This window comes from Balaenoptera physalus (genome assembly GCF_965194825.1).
Source record: "Balaenoptera physalus genome assembly, chromosome: 4".
NCBI lineage: Eukaryota > Metazoa > Chordata > Mammalia > Artiodactyla > Balaenopteridae > Balaenoptera > Balaenoptera physalus.
This window is the reverse complement of record NC_138891.1, coordinates 83,819,588-83,846,771: the sequence shown is the minus strand read 5'-3', so window position 1 is coordinate 83,846,771 and position 27,184 is coordinate 83,819,588. Positions and strand designations below refer to the sequence as shown.

The following is a 27,184-nucleotide window of genomic DNA, read 5'->3' as shown; positions in this document are numbered from 1 at the left end:
AGACTACTAGTCTATAAGCTCATTAAACTCAATTTCATTTTTTAACAAACACATATATATTTAGCAACTACCATTATTAAACAAAATTCCATTCCTTATGTTAGCTATTCTTCATTAAGCAACCACCATGCACATAGCACTGTATTAAACTTAAAGAAAATTCTTTGAACTCTGTTGGGACTGAAACCAGTCTTTCAAGGGCTACAAAAGTCCAGACATGTTTTTTGTTGTGCTTAAGAAACACTGCAACTCCAGAAGATAGAGACACATGACCTTCATGGACACATAAGGAAGAGTTGGCAATTTCCATTTTTAAGAGATAGAGAGATAGAGGTATAGGTAGAGATAGAGTGAGAGAGTGAGAGAATGAGAGAGAGAGAGAGGGAGAGAAGTTCTTCCTCTCTTAAAAAATTTAAGGACTTTGTCATGTTAGTGAATTATTCTTTAATCTCTGATCTGTATATTCTGAAATAAGCTAGGTATTCTTCACCTTCCGCTGTACGTATGTGTGTTGCTGATATAGTCTGGCTTCTTCTCATCATGGGTTTCAAATGACACCTCAGAGAGGCCTTTGCAGACCACCCCACATATGCAGTCTATCCTCCTTATCTTATCTAAGCAATAAATCTCCACAAAGCCATCTTATTCTCTACATAGGAATTTTGCCATCTGAAATAATCTTGCTTACCATTTGTTTCTGTTTTTAATCTATCTTTCTCTACAGGTCTATAAGCTCCATGAGTGCAAGGATGGGGTCTGTGTGGTAACAATTGTGTCCTTAGCACTCAGAACATTCCCTGATCATTTACTAGGCATTCAATTGCTATTTGCAGAATGAGTGAACGAATGAATGAATGAAAGAATGAACAAATGAAGGCAATGATAAACAAGTGGCACCACAGCTCACATTCCAGGGCTTGCCCTATTTTTTGTAATTATTATAAATGAGTCAAAGCATAGGTTTCAACTGATGTATTCAATTTATCTACTAAACTTGTGACAAGGGGCTTCTCACCACCCTCTCAGCTCCAAACTGAAGCAGCCTTTCCTGCTAATTCTGTCTCTGTGATATCCAGCTTATAAAAGGTCTTTCTAAACCTTGAGTTTTGCCTTTGGAATTAAGCAGACAGAGATAGTCCACAAATTATCAATCTTAGTTTTTAATTGAGATCAGACCCCAGAAATTTGACAGTTTTATATTACATTGACAGATCGATATAGATATCCATATAATATGTAGCTAATAAGCCTTTTCATGAATAAAACTAGTGTCATAGTCTATTCATTCTGAGCTCTTAGATACGTGAACCAGAACAAGACCTGTTTTCTCCTAGATGTTCTTTTTTTTGGTTTCCTTGAATTCATCTTTTTGCTACACATCATGCTGGATGCCCATAGCCCCTGCATGAATAGCATTTTCCCTTGCATTGAGAGAAATTGTTTACTCTTTTGCAGCTTGTCTTCTCTAAGCTGCCCACACCAACCAGGGTGCCTCAGTATTATCTACAGCATTTAAGATATTACAAACAATTATATGCTCTCTAACCGCCTCTTCTTTTTCAAAGGCTATACAAATTGATATTTTATTTTTGACCCCTCCAGGCTTAGATTGGGCCCTTCAGCCTCTCATACCCCTTCTATAGCCCTTTTTCATAGCTTTTCCTGCTAGTAAGGTATTGATAAACACCTATGTCTTGCTGACATAGTCTAAGACAGTAACTTTTTAAAAAAATGTTTCTTGACCATTTCTAGAAGATCTGACCCCAGATGACTATGTTAGCACATAAGCCAGCTAGTTTAAATATTTTTTTAATGAGGAGTCATTACTTGCCTCTTCCAGCTGCCCTCTGTTCTAATCCAATCTCACCTTAGTCACACACACTTATGCCCTTAGTGGTGTTCCCAAGCTTATAAAGTGAATGACAAGAAAGAAGGGAAAATCACATATTTCCCTTAAAAGCTATCATCTTTGATTTCAATGAAGGCATAGAGGTCCCTCAAATTTTGAAATAAATCAAAGATTTTATTTCCAACAGGAGGTAGATTTCCAAAGCTAAAAAAAATACCTAATATACAATAGGAACAGACTGAATATCTAACCATCATATTTCTACTTTCTTAACCTCACCTCTCAAATACTGTCCTTTCCCTCTGTGATTTCTGCTCTCTGAATTCATAACAGTTACATTCTCTTCACATGCATATCAGATGCAGGGTTTCAGGGTTAAAGCAACACTATTTGCTTCTGAGCTGAAGGTACCAAAGAAGTGAATATAGAGCTATTTTAAGCCCTCAATGAAGTATTATTTGGGGACCACCACAGCAGATCACTTCTATTTTGATAATAAAAAAATGTCTGCTTTCTCTCTACCAGCCAAAGAGAGGTTTAGACCCCAAACTCTCAAAGGAAACAGAGTGAAGAGAGCATAAGCATATCAAAAGACATTCATGATGTTTTTCATGGATCCCTTATCCTTGTTTTCAATGGATGATCACAGGCTGAATAATTGAGGAGAGGGAAACTTTACCCACATTTGAACATTCAGACATAGCTCTGTAGAATCTTTACTTCCAATTTAACTATATAAGGACTGGCTGATCTCAATTCAATCAATCAAATCATCTTTGTAGACATTTCAATTCAATCAATAAGATGAATTCTAACCTTAGACTGGTCATGATTCAGTGGAGTGGTTTTATTCTAAAGTCATGGTCTTTTGTAATCTTGAACAGTGAAAAAGTAAAGAAAAGCGACTTTCATCAGAATTTGATTCCTATTCTTAATTAGAATTAATCTAAAATTAATTTAACTTTTTTCCTGTCTCTGTTCTGCCTCCCTTGGTGACTGCTTAGAGAGTAAAAAGAATCATATTGCTTTAACATTTAACTGAATCTCAATTCCTTTGAATAGGTGAACCCAACCATCCCCTAGTGGACCTCTGCTTTGAGTGTACCCCAACTCCCAGTGTCCTTGGATCCTCTGTTGCAAAATGACGTTAGAATACAAAGCAGCAACAGGGTCCAACCAGGCCAGGGCACCATGAGCTCATGAGCTAGGACAGCAACTTAGAGAAAAGGAAGAATCATTGAACTTCATATTTAAAAACCTAGGTTTAGTCTATATTTTGCTTCTTCCTCAGCCATGTGACTTTCAACAACTTATATCATTTGTCTCAACTATTTCATCTGCAGAATGAGGCAATTGATCATGATCTCACAGGGCTGATGTGAGGAAAATGTATGTGAAAAATTGACAACCATGATGCAGTGAAAGAATATTAGTTGTTAACATTAGCCTTCAAGATTTTCCACAGTGTCCTTGCCAACTTCCTTTTACCCTCATATACCCAAGGCTTTCCATGCCCAGGTTTTCAATGGTAAGGGAAGGGGGGGGGTAGGGTAGGTTTCACTGAAATCAAGCAGTAGAAAGCAAGCGTTCAAGGCCTAAAGTGAACTTGAAGCTACTCTAAGGAGTCCATTCTTGGTGATGAAGGAAAAGAGAAAGGTCGAGACTGGCTGAGAAAAACTTCTGGTCCCTCAGCTACCAGTTATGTTTTCCTTGGATCTGTTCACATCTGCTACACCAGTGATTTTCATGCTTTACTGTGCAAAGGAATCACCTGGGGATCTTGTTAAAATCCACATTTTTATGTAGTAGGTCTGGCCAGAACATTTCCAACAAGCTCCAGCCAAGGCCAACACTGAGGATGATGGATAACATTTGGAGTAACAAGGTCCTACACGACCCTCCATGATTTGTTGCCTGCTTCTCCCACCACATGTCCTACCCATGTTCCTGCACTTTACCTTCTAGTAAGACCAAACTGTTGTTTCCAGGAACATTCTAACGGTTTCTACTCTATGCTTTAGCTCATCCTAATTTCTACATTTAGAATATTCTTTTTATATCACTTTTAGACTGCCAAAAGATTATCCTCTCCAGGATTTTATCCTATAAACCCTGTTCTCTATTCTTCAGTGCCTTCATATCGAGGTTTAAGTTTCTATGGCTATTTCTTCCCACCAGACCCTGAAGTTATTAAGAACAAGGACTCCATCTGAGTTTCTATACCCCCGGCTTCTAGCACTTTTTGTGGTATACTAAAGAACTTCGTAGATACTTGCTCAGCTAAGTAGTGTATAAAGAGCACACTGAATTTTAGACCCGTACCTGACTGATCAGGCAGTTGAGGATCAGGTAGAACATCAGTCCCTAATAACAGCCTACTATGCTTCTTACTATGAAATAATACCCAGTTGGCAGTAAGTGTGATCGTGACAGAGGTCAAAAAAAAACCAAAAAAACAAAAAACAACAGAAAGTCCATCTTTAAAAAATTTAACTGGCAGAGTGGATTAGGTTAGTGTCTGTGTGATATGCCTTGAGGACATCAGTGAGTCTAACACCCATCTTACTTGTGTGGAGACATTACAAAGGTCAGGACACTTGAGGTATGGTCGTGCAACCGACTCCATCAGTCACTCAGTTCTGTTCCTTATTTCTGAGGCACTGATTCCCTCACCTCCCTTCCTCTTGTATTTTTTTCCCTTCCAGTGCATTCTCTATGGTCCTCTTGATGCTCATTAGCCGAGAATCGAAGGGTCTAGGCCTGCTCCTCTGCTCTCATCTTCCTTTCTCCAAGCTGGATAGAAGGAAGAGTGGTAATCCATCATATAAAAGAAGCAGTCTCCCACAGTCACTGGGGCACTGAAGAGATGCCAGGTCAAAAATATTTCCCTTCATCACATTCCCTTTCTTTCCATTATGAATTTCAGCTACTCTTCTCTGGGCCTAAGAAATCTTTCCTGCAAGCCTGAGACTGATAATGGAAAATTAGATTTAGAATTCTTAATTAGCACAAAGTAACAGACATAAGATTGAGAAGAAGAGGTGTAGAGGTGTATTTGTGTTCCTACTGTGACCTCTAAATAGCATATTCTATTCCCAACATATAAAAGAAACTCAAACAAGAGGTTAACAGTTTAGGTAACATATTTTGGCATTATGTGCTTAATATGTTTCTATAATCATCAATTATTAGGATTGTCATGTAAAATGAGAACCATTTGTTAACATTTAATATGCTGAACATGCAGGGAATCAGAAGTAATAAATGAAGGTGGTTAGGAGCTAATAAGAAGAGCTGAAGAGGGATAGGGGCATCATCATTAGTACCTTGTCAACAAAGAAGGCCCATCTGTACACCAACGTACCAAAGCAAAATGGGAAAGGGATGATGCTGTTATACATGGCCGATGAAAATAAGCTAATTATCTTTCTTCAAAGATGGCCCCTTTTAAAAAAAAAAAAAAAGATGGCCCCTTTTTATCTAAGATATTTTCTTTTAAATACTAATGTATATTTTTCTGTAAGCATATAAATTAAACATATAAAATTAAGAGTATATTATTCTTAAGATTGAAATAAATCTCCATGACTCTACAATATAGGACAACAGCTTGACGTATGTAGAAATAAAAGCAAATGAGTTTGAATTTCCAGATCTTTATAATGCAGAATTTCACTGTCATCAAGATGGTTTCATAACTATGAATTATGTAAAACGTCACCCAATTCAGAGTAACATGGGGCAAGGAACTTTTGGCTTACTAAAATGTATGAATTATAGGGTAGTTTTTAATCAGAATAGACTATCTGCATGTAGGTGGAATTTAATAGATGTTATAAACTTATCTGTTTAATTAATAATTGGAAACATGTATCTAACTTTAATTAGCTCTAGGCTAAGTACTGAATGTACATTTTCTAATTTAGTTTTCACAACAGCCCAATGAACTTGATCCACTGTTCATTCCTTTTTTAGGGTTAAAGAAACTAAAGCACAGTCACCCAAGGCATATCAGCTATAAGTGAAGAAATCCACATATAATGTCTTCTAACTTTCAGTTAAATTTTTATCTATGAAAATTGTTAAACCAAAATAATTTTAGTCATTTCTGGCTTTATGAAATTCTTTGAAATTAAAGTAGATTTCCCTATTAAGAATAAGAGTAAAAACTGTTAGCAGGAAAAACATTTTTAATAAATATGACTTTGGATTTTGGCTTCTTCATCTAAAATGTTAAGTGTTTTAGCCAAATCTAAAATTCTGTGGTGCTATATATGCAAATGCTTAACTATCAAAAAAAGCTACAAATGTAGTGGTGTCCTAATTTTCAAAATTCAATAGTAAATCAGCCAACATCAGGTATTCATACATTTTCCAAATATTATGGAGGAGGACTTTATGATATAATGGTAAAGACTGGACTAGAACAAACATACCATTTAACTTCACTTCAAATGTTAGATGGCATTACATCTAAATCCTTTTCCAATCACTTCCATTTTACTTTCAGTGATTTATTCTGGCGGGGGCGGGGGGCAATTAGTGTCATGCATAATAAATAAGCAATAAGAATCTGGTTAATTTATTTATAATGATACTTTTATATACATATAAATACAAAGCCTACTTGCATTGGATTAAATGAAATTTGGAACGTCAGTAACCTAACAGAGTGCTTGATACATATCAGGTGCTGAATAATTACTACTTTCCAGTTCTTTTTTCTATATCACTCTTCCAAGAAATTTAGTCAACAGGGCAATTTTCATATGATCTTTGTACAGTGTTAATTTATTAAAGCACATCACACAGTTAATTCAATATCTGTTGGGTCTTTACATTGATTAGAATTTCATACAGCCTCTACTGGCTCTTCCAGGGCTGAAGAAATTTAGTAGTCATTTGGACAAGCAATTTTACTGGGTTCAAATACAGAAAATGATATCTAACTTTTATTCAAAAACCAGAGAGTCATCTTTACAGTATTTGGCACTATAGGTAACCCTGTCCTTTAGAATGTTTGCTGACCTAATGACTAATTAATATCAAAGAAGACTCTACTTCATAAAGGTCAACCACTTAACACCATCGAACTTCAAAAGACCCTCCTAGTGCCCGTGGGTCCCCTTGAGGGATAAGGACAGAGAAAGAGAGTGTGCTTGTTAATAAAGACCTTTAACAACACCCTTGCTGGCTCCCTCAACACTGCCAATGGCAGAATCCAAGTTAATGTTTCTTCAACTTGAGTGTGTTTCAGAGTCATTGAGCAACTTGTTATTAATTCTGATTCCAGGGTCCCACCCCCAGATTTTCTGATTCAGTAGATCTAAGGTGGGTTATAGACATCTTCACTTTTTATAAAACTCCTCAGGGATTCTGATGCAGACTGTTCAAGAAATACATTTTTGAAGATACAGATAGCTGGACCCAGTCTGAAAGCACCAAAGAAGAGAGAAAGGAAGAAAAAAAACGTGACCTGTTTGCTTTTTGCCCTCCACAACCTTACCCCACTCCTGCAAAGAACATGACATGGTTTTCATTGGTTTTTGCTTGTTTTACCTTCTTCTTCTAAAGACTCTCACCTTTATGAAGGATTTGGAGAACATGATTCTAACTGATTGCATCTCTTTAGCCTCCGTCAGGTACAGTTATGAAGCACTGGCTGAGATTTGGGAGGACTGTGGTCCAGTTAGCAAGCTGAGTTTGACTTTCTTGCCCAGTGGATGAAAGCAGTGGGTTTCTCTTCATAGCCTCTCTAATTGAATTGCAGGTCAATCTCCTTAGTAACCTGTTCCCTGCTCAAGGTAACTACCAGGTACCTTCCAGCCTCAAAGTTACAGAAAGCTCCTCCTGCAAGCACTCTTTCCTCAAATCTCTTCATCCTCCCCAGTGGGTCCCTTATAGTCTCTTCTCTCCCACTCCATGAATGGATACTAGATATGTGAAACTCCTGACAATCTGAAGACTGGAAACCAGGCAGGTAAAATAGAAGCATCCTTTCTCTTTTATTTTTAATTTACGCAGTGCTCAAATTCCCACTGAAGGGACTGTTTGCTGATGCAGCTGTGAGATATGATGTCTAAGGGGAGAAAGAGTTAATAGATTTTATCAGCCGTTCCTCCTGAGGTGTGGACTGCCACCCACCCTCTAGTTCTAAACCTCAGAAAAAAATGCTGAAGGATGCTGACAAGGCTCTTTGAAGATGTTTTCACTGGAGTGGAGCTGCTGCAGTGGCACCCCAAATTGGCACTTCTGTGCACACGTTGTTATAAACATGCAAATCGAATCACTGGGTGCTACTAGCTCAACCATTCACAGTAGAGTGATTCTCAACTGACAGCTTTAAGCTGGTACACCCCTTGCTGTGATAGCTTCAGCAGAGATTTTGCTTAAAGTCCTGTCATCCATCCCTGATGAGACGGGGAAGGGAGTTCCCAGGATTCCTCTTGCAAATCTAGAGGTGGTATTCTGTAAAGCTTCAGGGACCTCTCCAAGGCTGAGAGAAGAGATGAGAATGACAGACAAGCAGCCATAATAGCAGAGGCCAAGGAGTTCACTAGTTTGGGACAGCCTTACCAAGAGTGGGTCTGGCTGTAGGCTTTTGAGAACATCTTCACCTATAGAGGCAGTGTAAGTAAAACTTGGTGCTTAGTTAGATCAGCTTTCTAAGAATCACCAGAAGCTTGGTAAAACTACAGATTCCCTCCTAGAGATTTTGTTTCAGAATCTTTGGAGTAGAGTCCAGAATTTGATAGGTTTATCAACCAATGTTGATGAATTGCAGCCATTGTTAAGAACTACAGTATATAAACCAAAGCCATAAGAAACAGATTTCTTCAAGAATCCACATCAAAACTTGAATTATAAAGGTTTTAAACATGTCTGAAAATGGATACTTTCCCATAGGGAAGTGGGGTCTACATCCCCTCCCCTTGAACCTGGGCTAACTTAGGAAACAGTTGACCAATAGAGCACAGAGGAAGTGACACTAAATGATTTCCAAGTGTAGGTCATAAAAGATGATACAGCTTCTGCCTGATTCTCTTAAGGCACTTGCTTTCAGAGCCTTGATCCACCAGGTGAGAAGTCTCAGGCTGCCACGCTCCATAGGAAGCCATCACTGTAGGCGTTTTGGCTGACTGCTCAGCTGAAGAGCCAGCCAACAGCCAGCATCAATGGCTATGTATCTAAGTACAGATGCCTCCAGATACTGAGTCACTCCAAGCCACTGAGTCACTGCCAGCTTTGGGTCTTCCCAGGTGAAGTCCCAGATATCATGAAGCACAAAAAGCTGTCCTCATTAGGCCTTACCCAAATTCCTGACTCACAGAGTCTTGAGTAGAACATGCATCATGGACAGAAATCATGCAAGGCACTGTGGGTGCAGCAAGGATTACAGAATCTGAGTCCTGGCTTTGTCATTCAATTATCCTTGTCATTCATGTAAAACCTGTGTGGCTTTGGGTAATTTGCTCATGCTCTCAGAAGGTCAGATTTACAATACGTAAATTGGAGAGAAAAGTATATCTCAGGATTGTGGTAAAGATTAAGAAAGGCAATGTGTAAGAACGTGCCTGGCACAGTGCCTGTAACACAGTGAGAATTAAATATTTATTGCTATGATCTTTGTTACTGTTATAACTAAATATCAAAGACCCCTAGATATCTCAGTGGAAATCAAAGCCATTATCCCTAATGACTGAGGGAAATCAACAGAATGCACCCAAGTCATGGCAAATAAATCTTATGATAGAAAAGAGGATTCCAGAATCTGTCCTTCCCTACATACTCCTTGTACAGATGAGACACTGTGTTGAAATATTTTTTTCCAGGCCAGTGAACCCAACATTTTCCAACATGAGGACTTTTTTTTTTTTTAAAACAATTTTTTTTTTTTAACACAAGCTTTATAATCTTTTATTTATTTGTTTATTTCCATATTTATTTTTGGCTGTGCTGGGTCTTCGTTTCTGTGCGAGGGCTTTCTCTAGTTGTGGCAAGCGGGGGCCACTCTTCATCACGGTGCGCGGACCTTTTCACTACCGCGGCCTCTCCTGTTGCGGAGCACAGGCTCCAGATGCACAGGCTCAGTAGTTGTGGCTCACGGGCCGAGTTGCTCCGCGGCATGTGGGATCTTCCCAGACCAGGGCTCGAGCCCGTGTCCCCTGCATTGGTAGGCAGATTCCCAACCAGTGAGCCACCAGGGAAGCCACCGACTTTTTTTTTTTTTAATGTTAAAAACAACCACTGGACACTCACGATAGTAGTATTTATGTTAGAAAAAATGCATATCTTGTTACTAACCATAACTTCTACATACATATTTAAAATAGTATATATCTGTCACACAATCTACAGATGATACTCTGTAAATACTGATCGAAGGCTCTATCAGAATAATTGTCTTCACTGCTCAGTAAACCTCAGAACCTAGAAATCCTTATGACAAGTCAATGTCCCTTTCCAATTCCCCATGTCTAGACTCTCCAAAAGTGATACTATATAAGTACACCCAATAAGGAACATGCTTTGAAGTTGTCTTTGGCTCTTTCAACTTAATAGAAGGGAAATATTTCTGATAAGCTCTGTACATATCATCAGTCCTCCTATAAGAGGAGAAGCTGATGTGATTATTTGTGTGGCATATGGAGGAAAGAGAAGCTAAGTGACCCTTTTAGGGATCCAAATGGCCTCCAAGTAACAGAGACAATGACATTTAAACACTTTCAATAGTGATTTTGATTTTAACAACTCCAAATCGTGCATAGGTAAAATGCAGTCTCCATGAAAAAAATGCATTAGCAAACTCTCAAGAATCTCCATTAATCACAGGGCTTCCCTGGTGGCGCAGTGGTTGAGAATCTGCCTGCCAATGCAGGGGAAGCGGGTTCGAGCCCTGGTCTGGGAAGATCCCACATGCCGCGGAGCAACTCGGCCCGTGAGCCACAGCTACTGAGCCTGCACGTCTGGAGCCTGTGCTCCGCAACGAGAGGCCGCAACAGTGAGAGGCCCGCGCACCGCGATGAAGAGTGGCCCCCGCTTGCCACAACTAGAGAAAGCCCTCGCACAGAAACGAAGACCCAACAAAGCCATACATACATACATACATACATACATACATAAAAAGAATGTAAGCAGACAAGAATAGCATTAAAAAAATAAAAAAAGAAAAAAAAAAGAAATAATCACAATTAATTCACATAATTCAAAATGGAAAGGAGTAGGAAGAATATTCTTGTTATGTATGAAAATAGTGCCAAATAGTATTTTCTTGTTGGGGTATTCTTAGCTCAGGTCCTAATAAATCTCTTTAAAAATGACCTGGAAGAAGAGTTATTTTCATTATGTTAATGATCTCCTGAGTAAGGAAAGAGTAGAAATAGCTCATTAATGGAATTTTCAGGTGATAAGTTAAGACGTATGGCAGGCACCACTGAAGTTCCTAAGATGTTATATAAATGGACCAGAGAGGGTAGGGATATGACTCAAAAATAACAAAATGAGATTCAGCTTAGAAAAATGAAAACCAATACATCTTGAGCAACATAATTCAATGGACAGGAGAAACCTGGAGAGAAGTAACACTGATGGAGACCTGGATCTAATAATAGAAGACAAATTAGATATCAGTTTGCAATGTGATATGGCTGCCAAAGGGGCTGATGCTATTTTGAACTGAATGCAGTGATCCATTATGTTGGGGCAGAAGAAAATACAGAGAAATGATTCCCATCTTCCTTGATTCTGGTTAGGCTAAACTACAGCATCAGGCCTCTGGACACTTGAAATGTGCTGAGAAATTGGACTGAATACAGAGGATAGCACAAGATGATTAAAGAAATGGAATGATGTATTTATGGGAAAAGAGTAAAGGAACTAAATACGTATTGTCTGGATAGTAATAACAGAGTTAGGGTAGCACTAAGTCAACATTTGAAAGGTATAATTTTCCTCAGGTGAGAGGTCTATATAAATGTAAAATAATAGCAATGGTACTAAGACACCATGAAAAAGTGTCTAAGGCGGGTGGCATAGTCTTAGCATATGGTTAGTGGTTGAGATCACTTCCTGGTAACAGCTGTACTGACAACAATTGTTTCAGTTGCCGTGTTGCTGTTGGAGACCGCTGGACAGATCCTCTTCTCAATCTCATGGTAGAGAAACTTAAGCAGTTGGGAGTTGTTACCGGGAACAATTAAATTTTGTGTAATGTGGTTTTAGTGTCTTTCTTAACACTGATCTCCATTACCTCGCTCTTCAGTCAAAATTTAATTTCCTCCTCCTTGTTTCCAGAACCCACATCAAATCTTGCTTTTACTCACCCATCTCTAGGAACTTTCTCCTTCTAAGTGAAACAACAGAAGAAAGAAAATGGAGGATCGGAACCAATTTATACCAAGATACTAATCGGTCAGATAACAGTTTAATGTATTTCTCAGATATATGCATAAGGGACAATATCTTCTTCCTCATAAAGAGGTGTCTGCCCAGTGGATGTGGACTATTTTTTGATGTGGACCACCACTGTGTCCTTCAAATCACATTCTCTAAGCTTTCAAGTGGCAAATGCTCCTATCTGGAAGTGCCCCCTGCACATTTCAAGCTGCTGGAATAGCTGCAGCATAGTGTTAGAGATCGAATGGGCTCAATTTAATAGATGTTTGGGGTTCTGTATTAAAACCCTAAACATCGAGAGCATGTGACATGCTTTATGATATATGAAGCCGCGTGGGGGAAATTTTCATGCAGCTACAACGAGCCAGGACGTGCTCTAGTGGAAGCATGGATGCAAGAGAAATATAACTTAGCTCTCTTCCAGCTCTAACATTCTATGACTCTATAATTCAGTGACTGTACGATCATTTTCATGATTCAAGAGTCAATATTGATGGATCCCTTCCAAAGTGAAAATGTGAGAAAGAAAGTGAAAGAGAGATGAAAAGTTGTTCCATTATGTGTTAAGTATTTACAATACCAGGGAGATACAATTTGGGAACAGAGTGAATGATGAAGGATGTAGGGTTAGCAAACAAAAGGGGGGATATCTGAAGGGAAAAAAGCGAAAAAAAGAACTGCAGTGACCATCCATCACTGATCCCTGGAGTGGAAGGGAAGAAAATGTGAAATTCCTGTACGTACTTGTGATGTATTTGGAAAGACAGAATATCTTGCTCAGGGGAAACTTTAAAGAGTCAGACATCTGCTGTAGAGCAAACACAGTGAAACATGGGTCACTAAAGAGCCCCTAAGTTACAGAGAGAACAGGTTTGTGACCCTGAAAGTAGGCAATGCAGGGGGAGCAAAAGCCTACCCTAGATCTGCCACTGACTGGCCTGAAGGGATTGATGGGGAATGTGAAAGCAATAAAAATAATCACCAGGGTCCACTTGTTATTTATATTCTAATAGTAAAGAAAATAGTTTCTTAGGTTTCAGGTAATTTCCTAATGCAAGTGCTTTAATGGAAACAAGATAGTTACCTGAGGCAGCCAGTTTAGCCAAACATGGTTAGTAGAATGCATCATGCCATGTATAAAGTGACCTGTACTGCTGGCCACAGGCAGGCTTTATGATAGATTCAGGTCACTCGGGGTTTACTGATAGCGTGGCTCTCTGTGTTGATTATTAGTGGCCAAGCATAGGAACTATTTTTGCCATGTCTCATAAATTTCTTCAGCTTCCAAGAGGCACAGCCTGGATCAACACAACAGAAGCTGAAGACAGAATGCAGGTCACTCTGAACTGCATAGATAGGCAGGATGAGCCAGCCTGCAGTCTGTTTCGGTTTCAACCGCATCTAGGTAGGGATTCTTCAGCCACCTGATATCTTCAAATGAACCTAGATAGTTTTCAATTACAGCATCACTGTATAGATATTGTGAGAGTGTAAGTCTATTATTTATGAGTAAGAGGGAAGCTATATAATATGTGAAAATCTCCTTGCCACAATTTTAAGGTAATAGTTGTGCAAAAAGCAATATTTCAAGACATACAGAGATTTGGACTATAGCCTGATAAGCTCATCATGTAGCTTATTACCAAAAAATATCAAACAAAACATTAGCAGGAACATGTGATCAAATCTGAGTAGTGGTACCACTCAATGCGAGGTAGTTTTGCCATATGGATTGGCTACAAGTATTAGGTCATAAGTGCACTGTACCTTTAGTCCAACTCAGCTGTGATTCCATAGATACAGACAAGAGATATACATAAAGATTTGAGTGGAAAAAAGACTGTAAAATTGTAAAAGGAAAAACAGATAACCCAGAATTCCCCTAATAATTCACGGCTGTGGGACAAGGTAAGTCCAAACACAAAGTAGACTGATATCAATCAGTCATTTGGCTACGAAGCCAAAGTGAAGTGGAGGGGAGACATTATATTTCAACTCAATGTAAACTTGCAAAGATATCTGAGAAGCCCTTCAACAGAGATTTTATTTAACCATACCATATTTACTAAAGAAATCTGTACCTCCAGCCTCTTCCATTCCAGCTCCTATAATCATATCTGAAAAGCATTTAATGCCAACATCTAGTACCCCCCTGCAAATGACCCCAACTCTAATTTTCATGCACGTTCTATAATAATTGAATAATGACTATTTATCTAGACACAAAATGTGTCAGGGGCCTCATAAGTATATTTAATCCATACAACAACCCTAAGAGGTAAATGTTATTACTCTGATGTTAAAGAAGAGAAAACTAGGAAGATATATATTTATACAGTCAGTTTAGTATTCAAGGTTCAAAGCTAGGTCAGGCTAACTCTAAAGTTTCCAGCAGAGAAACAATGAAAAAGAGATAAATAGGTTTCCTTAAGTTCATTTAGACCCTACTCTCTGATTTCTCTATATTTAAGGAACTGCAGGTGTTCCTTAAAACTTGCTTTAATTTCTTTTAGGCTATAAGCAAATAGAGTGTGGTTCCTATGTCTGTGTGTCTGTGTGCACACACATGCATGTACCTATTTTATTTGTCCAGCAGATATCTACTGAACACGTAATTCTGTGCTAGGCACTGTGCCAAGTACTATGGATAAAACAATTGACATGGTCTCTGTTTTCAAATATTACCATCTATCTGCCTGCCCTGCTTGATGAGGTAAAGTTATTTAAAACCCAATAGCAAAAAAAAAAAAAAAAAAAAAACCCAATAGCAGCTTAGTGCATTAAAATATGGAGGAAGTTGATTCCCAGTGATTTATAAAGAGAAATATGTAGATATGTATGGGATCAACCATATGTGAAAGATTGACCATCTCATACTATTGTTGTCATCACCATCATCATTACTATAGTTACAAACTAATTTTATTATTGTAAAATTGGAGAAATTAGAATTCTGCAGGGCTGTAAACCCTCAGAGCAAGAGTCACCTACAGAAATGAGAGCAACTAGACACCCGTCCCAAGGTTCAGGACTCAGTGTATGTCAATCTTCTCTTTTCTGTAAATGAGCAGAGAATTAACTACCTTATTTGAATGACAATCATTGAATCGGGATGTCGCCAGTGACCTCCAAAAAAAGGCAAACTGGAATGGATACTTAGTTATATTCAGTAATAAAGTTGTGCTCTAAATTTCACTGATTTCCATAATTTCAGTTTTTAGATTTTTATTTTTCCCCCAATTTCCAAATAATGTTACTTTTTAGAACTTCTTTTTTTTTTTTCTTTGATTGATCTGAGGGAGAAAATAATGTTTTGTTAATACCTAGATATTACCCCAGGAAGACCAGCAAGTGTTCCCTAAAATTCAGCATGGCAGTATCAGTTGCTAGTCCAGCTACTAATTAAGGCTAGATGAGCTGGTGTCACTAGTTGATGAAAAAACAAAAAGCAAAACAAAACAGAGAAGCAGAAAACAGAATTAGGAATATTAATAACTACTGATTGCTTCCCACTGGAGCAATGGCATTTACTATGAATGCCATACTTGGTGAATAAATAAATATGGTATGCCATACACATAATCTAAAGGAAGAATGCATTTTGAAATGAGATGAAGGAAGAGACCAAGAAGTATTCTACAAATTAAAAAGTCTGAGTGTAAATTATTAAAATTAATACACATCCTAAAAGAGACTCTGGAACCTCAGGCAAAGCTTATGAAAAAGGAAATTACCTTTTAATTGCAAATAACCATATTACCACAGATATGCATTTCATGGAGATGGGTGCTACTTTGTATTGTTAGATTTTCCTATTAATGCGATTTTTAAATTCTACATGCACCATGTATGCCCAAAGACTTCCCCCGCCCCCTACAACCAGAACAAATGATTTATTTTCTAAGGGTTAGCTGTGTCTTATCATATAGAGTTCTAATACCTCTCTATAGTTTGCCTGAGTATCTGTGGCCCTTTGGAGCTAATTCCTACTTTTATTTTCATTGTTATTAATCATCATAATCAATCACAGAACTTTAGAGATGAAACAACCCATATGGATGATTGTCTGACACCTTCATTTTGCAGAGGAGGATACTGAAAACCAGCGAGGCTACATGTATTGCCACAGGTCACATAAGTATTTCAGGCAGGCTTGGGAATTTATTCATTCAACAAATATTCATTAAGTACCTGCCATGTGTTGGTTTTGGTTCTACACCCATCCTAGAACAGTGGTCTCCTGACATATCCTCAAGTGTCTCCTCTCTCCCAATACCTTGAAATCTGTATGTTCATTTACTCACCAAAGAAAGAATAATTTATACAACAAATCCCTCTACCCCTAAAATCAGTTCCTGGACTCAGTAAATAAACTAATAAAGACAATTTATTTGTGTGCCATTTTGAAAAATATCCAAGTGATGCTTTTTTTAAAAAAAATAAATTTATTTATTTATTTACTTATTTTTGGCTGTGTTGGGTCTTCGTTGCTGCGCATGGTGAGCGGGGACTACTCTTCGTTGCGGTGTGTGGGCTTCTCATTGCAGTGGCTTCTCTTGTTGCGGAGCACGGGCTCTAGGTGCACGGGCTTCAGTAGTTGTGGCATGTGGGCTCAGTAGTTGTGGGTTGCTGGCTCTAGAGCACAGGCTTAGTAGCTGTGGCACACGGGCTTAGTTGCTCTGCAGCATGTGGGATCTTGCTGGACCAGGGCTCGAACCCATGTCCCCTGCATTGGCAGGCTGATTCTTAACCACTGTACCACCAGGGAAGCCCCCAAGTGATGCTTTTAATTTATGTTGAAACCATAACACAGAAAATCAACTTTCCACAAAGGCAGAGAAAACCCAAAGTATTGCTAGAAGAATGCAGGGCAAGTACATTTTATAATCTTGCTTAGAGCTATGCACTGAGTACTAAAGTGCTAATCATTTTATACTTACAAGACAGAACAAAGTGATAATAACAATCCTCCCTTCTACTCATTTGAGTTTTGATGATGAAGGTCAATCTTTTGCTGTTGTATACAGAACTTGCCTCTTCTTCCTTACACTCATCCTTAACTTGAAGAAAAATTTTCACAGTTGTAGGTCAAATAATTGCTTCAGAAAACAAATATTGGCTCTCTTTAGACTTATAGGCGAATTCATTAAGGTGTAGTTTAACATGGTCAGGCAGTAACAATGTATGTGCAGAGAACTGACACTCACTACAGCTGAAGGATTTAATCATTTATATCAGGATAGCCTTTTCACCTTCCTTTTACTATTTAGCTCAGTCTTTCTCCCTTTCTCCCTCCCGGTCTCTCTCTTTCTGTCTCTCTGTCTTTAAAATATTCAAATATATTTGTTTTCATGGATTGCATGAGTTTCCATTTTTAAAATAACCCATAGAATGGACTTTAAAAACAGGAATTGCCGGTAATGAGAAAGTACCAAAAGGACAAGTATACAGTTAAAACTAAGAGGACAGGACCATTGCTCCATGGCCCATCCACATTAGAACCCAAGAAATTCACAGTGAATTTCAGGTGATCTTTTTATCCTATTCATAACCTTAACAGTTAGAAATAGAAATACTGTATTTTTGAAGATAAAGGAATTTGACAATGTGAAAAAAATGGAACAAAATCAGATGAGAGACGGAAAGAGGGACAGAGAATGACAGACATAAAGAGGTAAACGAGTTGGAAAACATTACTGTCCGTCAATTATTCAATCTTTTTTTACAAGTAGACTCTGAAGTATGTATATTGGAGAAGTAGAAAATGAAAGTCTAGGATATGTAGAGTGATCATACACCTCAGCCTTCTTGGTACACCTGTTGCCACAGCATAATTATTGGTAGCACTCCTTACACTCTCAAATGTTTCACAGTTCAAACAATAAATCATACGGTCAACCTAAGGATAGAAATTACTCTCAATAGTTTGGCAATTGTACAAGTGAATAAAATTTACCTCATTTCTCACTTATAGCCTATTGTTTGAGTGAATTTGATCCCAGTCAGAATAAACTCAGCCACAGTTATGTTCTTGGAAACCTCTCGATGCTGGACTAGATGAAACCCTAGCCCAGCACCAATGCACCAACAGCCCAGTGTACTTGGCATTATGACTTCACTGTCATGTGCTCAACTTCCTTTCTCTTTAACAAGGCACCTGACATTCAAGGTGTGGTTCATCCTACATAAAGGAAAGGGCGATAGTCATTAGAAACAGCATTGTTAGGAATAGGATTTCTCTAATCCCTGTGTCCTTAGTAATAAATTAAAGGCACGTGACTGTGAAAACAATAGCAATTACCCTTCACTCCCATTGCACTGAAGGCATTATTTACATGCATTTTTTACTGGTGAAGCAATATAACCATCAGTATTCAATCCCAATCACAGGATTAATCCTCATTAGAAACTATTTTTGAAAACAGCTTGTCTTTTAACCCATTACTTCTGTAAAAATTTAAAAATCAATAAAATGACATACAAAACCGTCAAAAATTTCCTGATGAAGATGGGGGAAAGAGACACTCTTATTCACTGCTGGTGACAGTATGAACTCCAAAACCTGTTTGGAAATTAATTGGCAGTAACTAATACATTTAAACATGTATTGCTTTTGAAGAGCTGATCCCACTTTTGTAATTAGCATAATGGTTAGGAGAGCAGGCTCTGGATGCAGACTGCTGGCGTCTGAATCATGACTCAGCCTCACAGCAGAACTATGACTGAGCAAGTTATTTAAACTTCCTGGACTTCACTGCTCTCCGCTGTATCCCACTGTATGTGATAAAAACTAAACCTATAGTATAAAACTGTAGGGAATGAATGTAACATGCTCAGAAAAGTTCTAACCTAAAAGCAATAAATCACAGCTATTATTTTTATTATGATTTAGAAATAAAAGCACCAACATAAAAGTATAATATTGAAAGTATATTATATTGTTTCCCACTGGAAACAATGGAGACAATTGGATGTCCATCAAGATAAGAATGGTTAAATATATAATCCATAATGTGAAATATTATATACTTAAACATTTTAATTGAGTTAGATATCTATCTATTGTCTTTGCTTGGGTTGTTCAGTATGAAAAGCAAACTGTAGAATTATTTGCTCAGTATCATCTCACTTTTTAAAAAACAAAATAACCATTCCCAAAGAAACACTCTATATGTATTTATATTCATTCTACAAATAATTTTTGAGCACTGACTTGTCAGACACTATTATAGCACTGAATTACAGCAGTAATAAAAACTGACACAAAATTTCACCCTCAAGAATCTCATATTCTAGTGGGCAGGGGCCCACAAAAAAACAAATAAAATATACAGTATGTCCGATGGTGATAAATGCTATAGGAAAAATAAATCAAGCAGTGTAGTTGCACATAGGGAGAACCCAGGAGGCAGTGGTGGTTGGGGAAATCCTAATTTTAAATAGGGTAGTTAGGACATGTCTCTTAGGGGAAAAAAAGACATTTGAGCAGAATCCTAAAAAGATGTGAAAAGGTAAAGTATATTTCTATGTTTTCTGATTATGTGCATATGTTTGTATATTTTGTATGAACATGAAGAAACATATAAAGGAGAATATACCAAGGTATTAAATTTAATAACTTCTGGAAAGATACAGATGGGGAGGGACCAAGGTTGAGGAAGGTTACTAATGTCTTCTTTTCATATTTTTTATTGGTACAACTGTTACTTTTGACATTAAAATAATTAATTAAGCAAATTAGAGCAAATAAGTAAAGAAGTAAATGGAGGGATGAAAAACACCAAAAATCAGATTAATAAATTTCCAGTCACAGCACATAGTAGGTGCTCAATAAACATAGGTGGAACTGTGTATAAATGTGTCCTTGTATCACACAAGAACTCTCCAGAGTTATGCAGATAAGGCAACTAAGGCCAACAGAGGTTGAATGTTGGTTAAGGACAGACAAGTTTTAACTGCTGACACTATGTACTCGACACCAATTTATCCCCAGGGAATTTACCTACAGAACATCCTCAGTACGTTTTGTAAAGAAGTTTCCTCTTGTAGCTCTGAAGACTGCCTTACAGTCTGTTGAAAAGGTTCCCAAATAGGAAGAAAGGTTGTGGGAGTTTGGGCTTGGGGGAGGAGAATATAAGGAAGAGCTGCATTGCAGCTGCATTGCAGCTGCATTGCTGATAGTGAAGGTAGCACACCTGCTGTCTCCTACACACGATACAATTGATTTGTTTGAATTTTGCCTTTGTTTCTCCTCTATACCCTACCTTCCAGTGGAGGTGCAGTGAAAGAGGAAAATGGTCAATAGCTAAACAGGTGAAGGGAGGAGAAACAGAATGAGAACACCTCGGCAGCATCAGTCCCCAAATAATGGAAAGGTGGCTTCAGCACCTGACAGGGGGACTGCAGAGAGGGCTGGCCTCTGCTACATCAGGAAAGGATCCTGAAGAATTTTCCAGAGTCAGCAGCGTTATTTACAAACGTATCCGTCCATCCTTGCTCTCACATTACGTGTAATTATGTCCCTTATCAAATGAACCGAGTCAGAGCTCCTCAGATTGTACTAAACATACTCTTTCTATTTATTAGAAGGATAGTCCACTGAAAACTAAGAATGAATGGCAGTGGTGAACTAAATAAGTAAATAAAAGCATAGCCCCACAAGCTGTTGTCTGTTTATCTGGATTGCTGCTGAAAGTGTGAAAGATGTTATTGCTACCCAGTACCATTCCCTTCAAACTGGCTGCTCTAGCTCACGCAGGATTTGGGTAAACACATTTGGAGCTCTCGAAATGTTCAAGGACGGTATTAACCAGAAGACAAACAAAGACATTATCTCATTTCTTCTCAGGGAAAAATACCAACTATCTCCTTATTTAAATATACCAATATCAGCAACATGTGAATATGATCTTCTTTAACAGAGTGAAAATACAGGTGACGACTTCAGAGATAATTTTACCTAATCCTTCAGACATTGCGATATGATTTTTCATCAGCTCTTGAAATTCGGTTAAAAGGTTAATCAGGGGATTTCCCTGGTGGCAAAGTGGTTGAGAGTCTGCCTGCCAATGCAGGGGACACGGGTTCGAGCCCTGGTCTGGGAAGATCCCACATGCCGCGGAGCAACTAGGCCCGTGAGCCACAACTACTGAGCCTGCGCGTCTGGAGCCTCTGCTCCACAACAAGAGAGGCCGCGATGGTGAGAGGCCCGCGCACCGCGATGAAGGGTGGCCCCCGCTTGCCACAACTAGAGAAAGCCCTCGCACAGAAATGAAGACCCAGCACAGCCATAAATAAATAAATAAATAAATAAAACAAAAAAAAAAGGTTAATCAGGCTTCGCCATACGCACAGAGAATGCAGACACGTACTCTAGGTATTTAAGCAGAAAGTTCCATTTCCATCATTAAGGTTAATTGTCAACAGAGGGGATCCTTTAAAAACCACTTAACATTAATGTGGGGTTGGTTATCAAGGTCTTTGGAAGAGAACAGCGTTCTGATAGGTATACAAGGAAAGAGTTGGGAATGGGAAAGGAGAAGATGACACCGTTTCTGAGCATGAGACTTGCCAGTCAAGGCGAAGTGGAAAGGGAACATTTTCATGGGGAGCCAGGGGCCTCACGTGAAGAGTAGTGCAAAGGAAAACTGAGGAGCAGCAAGAGAAGGCAGAGGTGAAGACAGGAGTTGGGAAAAGGTGAACCAGGCTTGTTTACTTTACAGCGTAGGCTACAGATGCTCTAATGGCAGGTCATTAAATAAATCTCCTTTGAAGTTTTAAGCTCTAATATGGAAATATTCTGTTAGATAAAGATACAGTCGTAGTTCCTTTACCTCGCCTCTCCAGAGAATGTGGTATGCCTCAAAGTAAAACATTCAAATAACTGAAACATTCAAAATACATTCAAATAATTATTTCTTTAATCACTAAAACATGCTTTCATTTTAAGTTTTTCTTGTTAACTAGTTATAAAATATGTCAATTAATTTTCTTCAATCCACATGTATTCCATTCCAACAAGCATCAATTGTTTTACTGCCTTATACGATGCAGTAAAAGAACTTTCTTGAGGTCTCAGTGTATGTACATAGGTTATTTGTCCCAGTGTAGAATGGCTCAAACCCTGTCCTAAGTTTGTTTAGTTTCTTCCTCTTGTCATTAGTTGCCTGTACACAGAAGTGCTTGCACCTTTTTATAGGATTTGGAATAATTTCATATCCAACCAGGTTAAAATCACAAGTATAGTCCACCTTCTTCTAAAACTCATTCAGCTGGGCTCTATTTCCTCAAAGTCTTCCCCACTTGTTTTTGTGTTCAAAATACCTTCTGGAGGATAGTGATTAGTTCTACTCTGACCTCAGTTAATCTGCGTATGATACTGAAGTAAAAATGTAAGGATCAGGAGACAGAGATGTAGCTGCAGGCAAACCAAGCGGAAATGAGGGTTAATAGTGCCACATGCCTGGGAATGTGACTAAGTTATAAAAAGGGTTGTGTGACCTAACTGGGAAAATTCAGACAAAGATAAATTATATTCCTCTACTCTTGCTGAATTATTCAAAATGATCAATTAACTCAGGCTAGTTCTGCCCATAAGAGTTAGAGTTTGAACCATATAATTACGGTACTTGATGATATTTAATTCAGCACTTTATTATAAACTGTCTTGGTATTGTTATTTGTTTCACATTCACAAGTTTTATGTCCTTACCAGAACTACATACACCTTGAAGGCAAGGATCAAGTCTTCCCACCATGTGTGTTTTTTCACAGCTACTTAGATAATCCAGTGCATGTAGAGGACATGCCACAACTCTGCACTGAATTTAATTGTTATATATGAATCTTTAAAGATTAAGCTGAAATTAGGATAATATAAACCTACTTCTGCTACTATCTAGCCCAGTGACAATACAAAATGGGAGAAAAGAAGAGGAAATGTGTTTAAGTGTGGGTATCGGATATTATGTAATAAAAGTCATAAAATTCATTTTCCATGCCATATATTAATATAATGGAATGCCTAAGTTATATAAATTCCATTGAAAGTTTACAGATATGTGCACATTCACATAAAGCAGTGGATTATACATTATGAGATCCACTTTAGGAAATAATAATTTGAGTCTATTAACCAAATGATTCAATTAAGAGAAAGTTCATGAAAATTACTGTAGAAGAGCTTCTAAGATACCTCAACTGCATATCCATTCAATGGTTTATTTTTTTTTGCTGAACTTGACAGCTAGAGTATCACTGATAGAGTTTGGCTGAAAAGAATAGAATCAGGATCCGCTAGGACCCTTCCCACCCTTTTCTTTTAACCTTTGAAGTTGGAGCCACTTAACACCAACATTTACATTTAACACTGGTCAGGGAACACTTCAAGGCATCTAAGCTAACAGAATAGTTAGTCTTGCTTTACCTTCATACCCAAATTCTGAAATTACCTGGTAATCCTATCCCTTCCAGCCTTACACCCCTGATCCTTTTTAAAATTAATTAATTAATTAATTTTAATTTTTATTGGGGTATAGTGGATTTACAATGTTGTGTTAGTTTCAGGTGTACAGCAAAGTGAATCAGTCATACATATATATATATCCACTCTTTTTTTAGACTCTTTTCCCATGCAGGCCATTACAGAGTCCCTGATCCTTTTAAAGACCACCCTTGGATCAAAATTCAAAGCAGGCATTCCTAGGATCAAATACTTGGATGTAAACTGCAGACCTTGCTGACGCTGCCTGCCTTTCTGCCTGTATCCTATTTGTAACCACCTTTTTAGAAACACTTGACCACCAGGCCTAGGCATTCCAGGCCTGACTATCTCCACTACTGTCTGCTAATTACCAAATATCATGCTGAGTTAGCCTTCGCTGAGTTGATAGAATCATAGCTCCCGTGGCTTTTCCTTGGCAATGAAGGAGCTTAAGTATTTCCTTGTACCTAGAATCACAGAATGATAAAAAAAAAAATTTTAGAGCTCAGAGGGACTGAAGAGATCCTACAAGTTTAAACCTGAATTGGGCATTTCATGTAAAGGCAGAATTTTACAGTAGGTTGCCTTAGGGTCTGCCAGAGGAAAGACCAAACATATATCTAGTACCCATGCATTCTCTAAGGAAATAGACCCAGGTAGACACTGGGGGCACCATCAGTGACTTTGTAATCCTGTAAGGGAAGATGGGGAAAGCCATAGACTCTAAGCCTGCAGAAAAAGTGCCGTGTGTGTGTGTGTGTGTGTGTGTGTGTGTGTGTGTGTGTGTGTGTGTGATATTTCCTTCAGGAAGAGAGGATTCAGAAGACTGGGTGAATGTACACAACACATATCTAAATAGCATGACTAATTCCCCAGCATTCCACTATGGATGTCGCTTGTTTCTTACATAATAATACACAACTGGCTTTTATATTAATTCAAACAAGTAGCTGACTCTATTAGCTACTGATTCTATAAAATGCAATCCACGGCATAAAGATAACTTGGGTTCAGCACATATTTGTTTTCCATATGTATATGTGCATATACATTCTGAATTTTAAGATTTGGGTAATATCTGTAATAAGGAAAACAAGCAAATTCATATAGTCTGCTTTGTACTTTCTTTTAAGATAATTATTTTTTTAAAAAAATAAGCTTTCCTGCTGATTAGGAATTACTGTATGAAAATATCTTCTTAAAACTTTTTTTCCATAGAAACCCAGTTTCTTATAATTATAAACCTAATCAAGAGCTAGGCCCTTAATTTAACCTTACAGCAAGATCATCAAACTGACAAACATGATCACTAGGTCTGACTGCCCCGATATTACTTTTTAGAGTTAATGTTGAAAACTATAATTTTATAATAAGATAAAAGCAGATTTCACTCATTTAATTAATCTCTATGTAATTAAATAGAAAAATTGGTTATATTTTATTAAAAACTAATTATTTTCAACATTTTCCCTGAAAAGTAAAGTACCAGAATTTTCTTTGACAAATATGAATCTTTTGTGAAATCACTGGAGACTTTATGGAATCAAAGTCTTTTCAAGTTCAAAAAAGACAATGAGTATCCTGCTGAAATCACCCCAAATACTGATGGTGGATGACACCTATAGGTTTGACGAGTCAAGTAGATAATCCAAAACCATGCACAGTGGTAACTAAATCATTCACGAAAGCCTGGCCTAGGAGATTTAAAACCATAATTCACCCTGTACATTACAAGACAATAAAATGAAATGTCCATATACAGAGTATAATCCTCAAAGAGATGGTCAAGTATGCAAACTGAATAGTATTTTTAAAGACCAATTTTATGTATATGCTGCATGGATTTTTAGATAAGGTTTACAACCACTGGGCCCAATTATCTTGTTCCAAAGCTAATATAAAATAAATAATAAAAAAACCCTGAAAACAGACTCTAAAAAATGTTATATCAGTGTATGTTCTTCATTGAAAGCAACAGAAAATTTCCACTAAGGCTAACATAAGGGGAAAAAGTGGAACTGATTGGCTTCACAAGGTAAGACAGAGAATCAAAAAAAAAAAAAAAACAAAAAATAAAAGTTGAACACCCAGGTCTTAAGAAAGTAAAATACCGGGGAAGGTTCAGAGAGCGTGGAGGCAGGAACCCATGGACAGTCTCCTTAGTCTCGTCTCCAGGATGCTTGAGTTCCAATCACTTCCCACCCTGCTCCATGTGCCAGCACTTCCAGCATGCTCCACATTCAAAATGCTGAGAAGACTGGCTCAGTCCAATCCCCCTCATCAACATGGAGAAGGCTTCACAGTTGACAGCCTAAACAACAACAGGTGGAATGCAGGAGTGACAGTTCCCCAAAGAAAAAGCTAGTTGCTTTTGCAGGAATAAAGAAAAATGGATCCTGGCAGGCCAAATCCCTTCATTCAATGTGGGCCTTCATTCAGTGTAGGTATTTGCTGGACTTCAGTAGGGAGCTTATGTGTAAGGACGTATGAATATAGGAGAGTAGTTGGATGACAACAGCATAGATGCCTTAGTAACAAGGCACTAACCTCAACTGCAAGGACACACAAGAAGGAATGGCACAGAAGCCTAAGATCCTCCCTACACTGAAGGAAAGTAAGCTTTGTTATGCCAAGTTACATCTGACAGGAAAATTAAAAAAAAAAAAAAGGAAGCCCATTTAATATGCTCAGTGCTAGAATACAATATCAATTCACTAGTTGGAATGCTTTTTTTAAACTTTGATATGAGTGATATATTTTAAAATATTTTTATTTATTAATTTGGTTGCACCGGGTCTTATTTATTTATTTATTTTTATATTTGTTTTTGGCTGTGTCAGGTCTTCGTTTCTGTGCGAGGGCTTTCTCCAGTTGTGGCAAGCGGGGGCCACTCATCATCGCGGTATGAGTGATATATTTTAGATGAAAGACATTTTGTCTTTACATAGACCTACTTCTATACAAAAATGTTGACTGAATAAAAGTCCCTACTATGAAATAAAAATGTGAGATGTTCACATATTATATTTCAATGATAGGTGCTACTGGTTTCAGTGCAATTTTTTAAAGAGTAATATGTACAAATAAAAAGCTAAGAATTATTTATAAAACAAATATGGATTTGAAAAAATGTATTTGGTAATTATTCTTCCCCACCAAAGAGCACTTTTGGAGTTATGTAGGATGTAAAGAAATAAACAGTCCAGTTATAAACTTTGGACTATATTTAAATATCTGCCCATCTTCTTCGATATCTTTACCATGTGTAAAATCTCTTTTGCAATACTGAAGAAAATCTAGTTTCCATGAAAGAAATTTTGGTTTATTTGAGCCTTTCAATGGTGGTTATTTTAAAATATCATATTTTAAATTATGTTTTAAGCTTATTGAGAACAGACACTATCGGTTCAGTTCTCCTCTAAGCTAAGGTACATTTATACTATGTATATAATATATTT

The 27,184-nt window shown here is 37.8% G+C and overlaps 1 protein-coding gene and 1 long non-coding RNA gene across 3 annotated transcripts in view; one reads left to right on the top strand and one right to left on the bottom strand.

The window, feature by feature from the left end:
- The window catches only part of LOC309659893, a 53,746-nt gene extending 32,176 nt beyond the window's left edge, over positions 1–21,570 (top strand). Inside the window, exon 2 of the long non-coding RNA XR_014263029.1 lies at positions 20,516–21,570. This is a non-coding gene — a long non-coding RNA (uncharacterized lncRNA). The remainder of the gene's footprint in view (positions 1–20,515) is intronic.
- LSAMP (limbic system associated membrane protein) overlaps positions 1–27,184 on the bottom strand; it is a 640,478-nt gene that overhangs the window by 531,549 nt on the left and 81,745 nt on the right. The window lies entirely within an intron of this gene.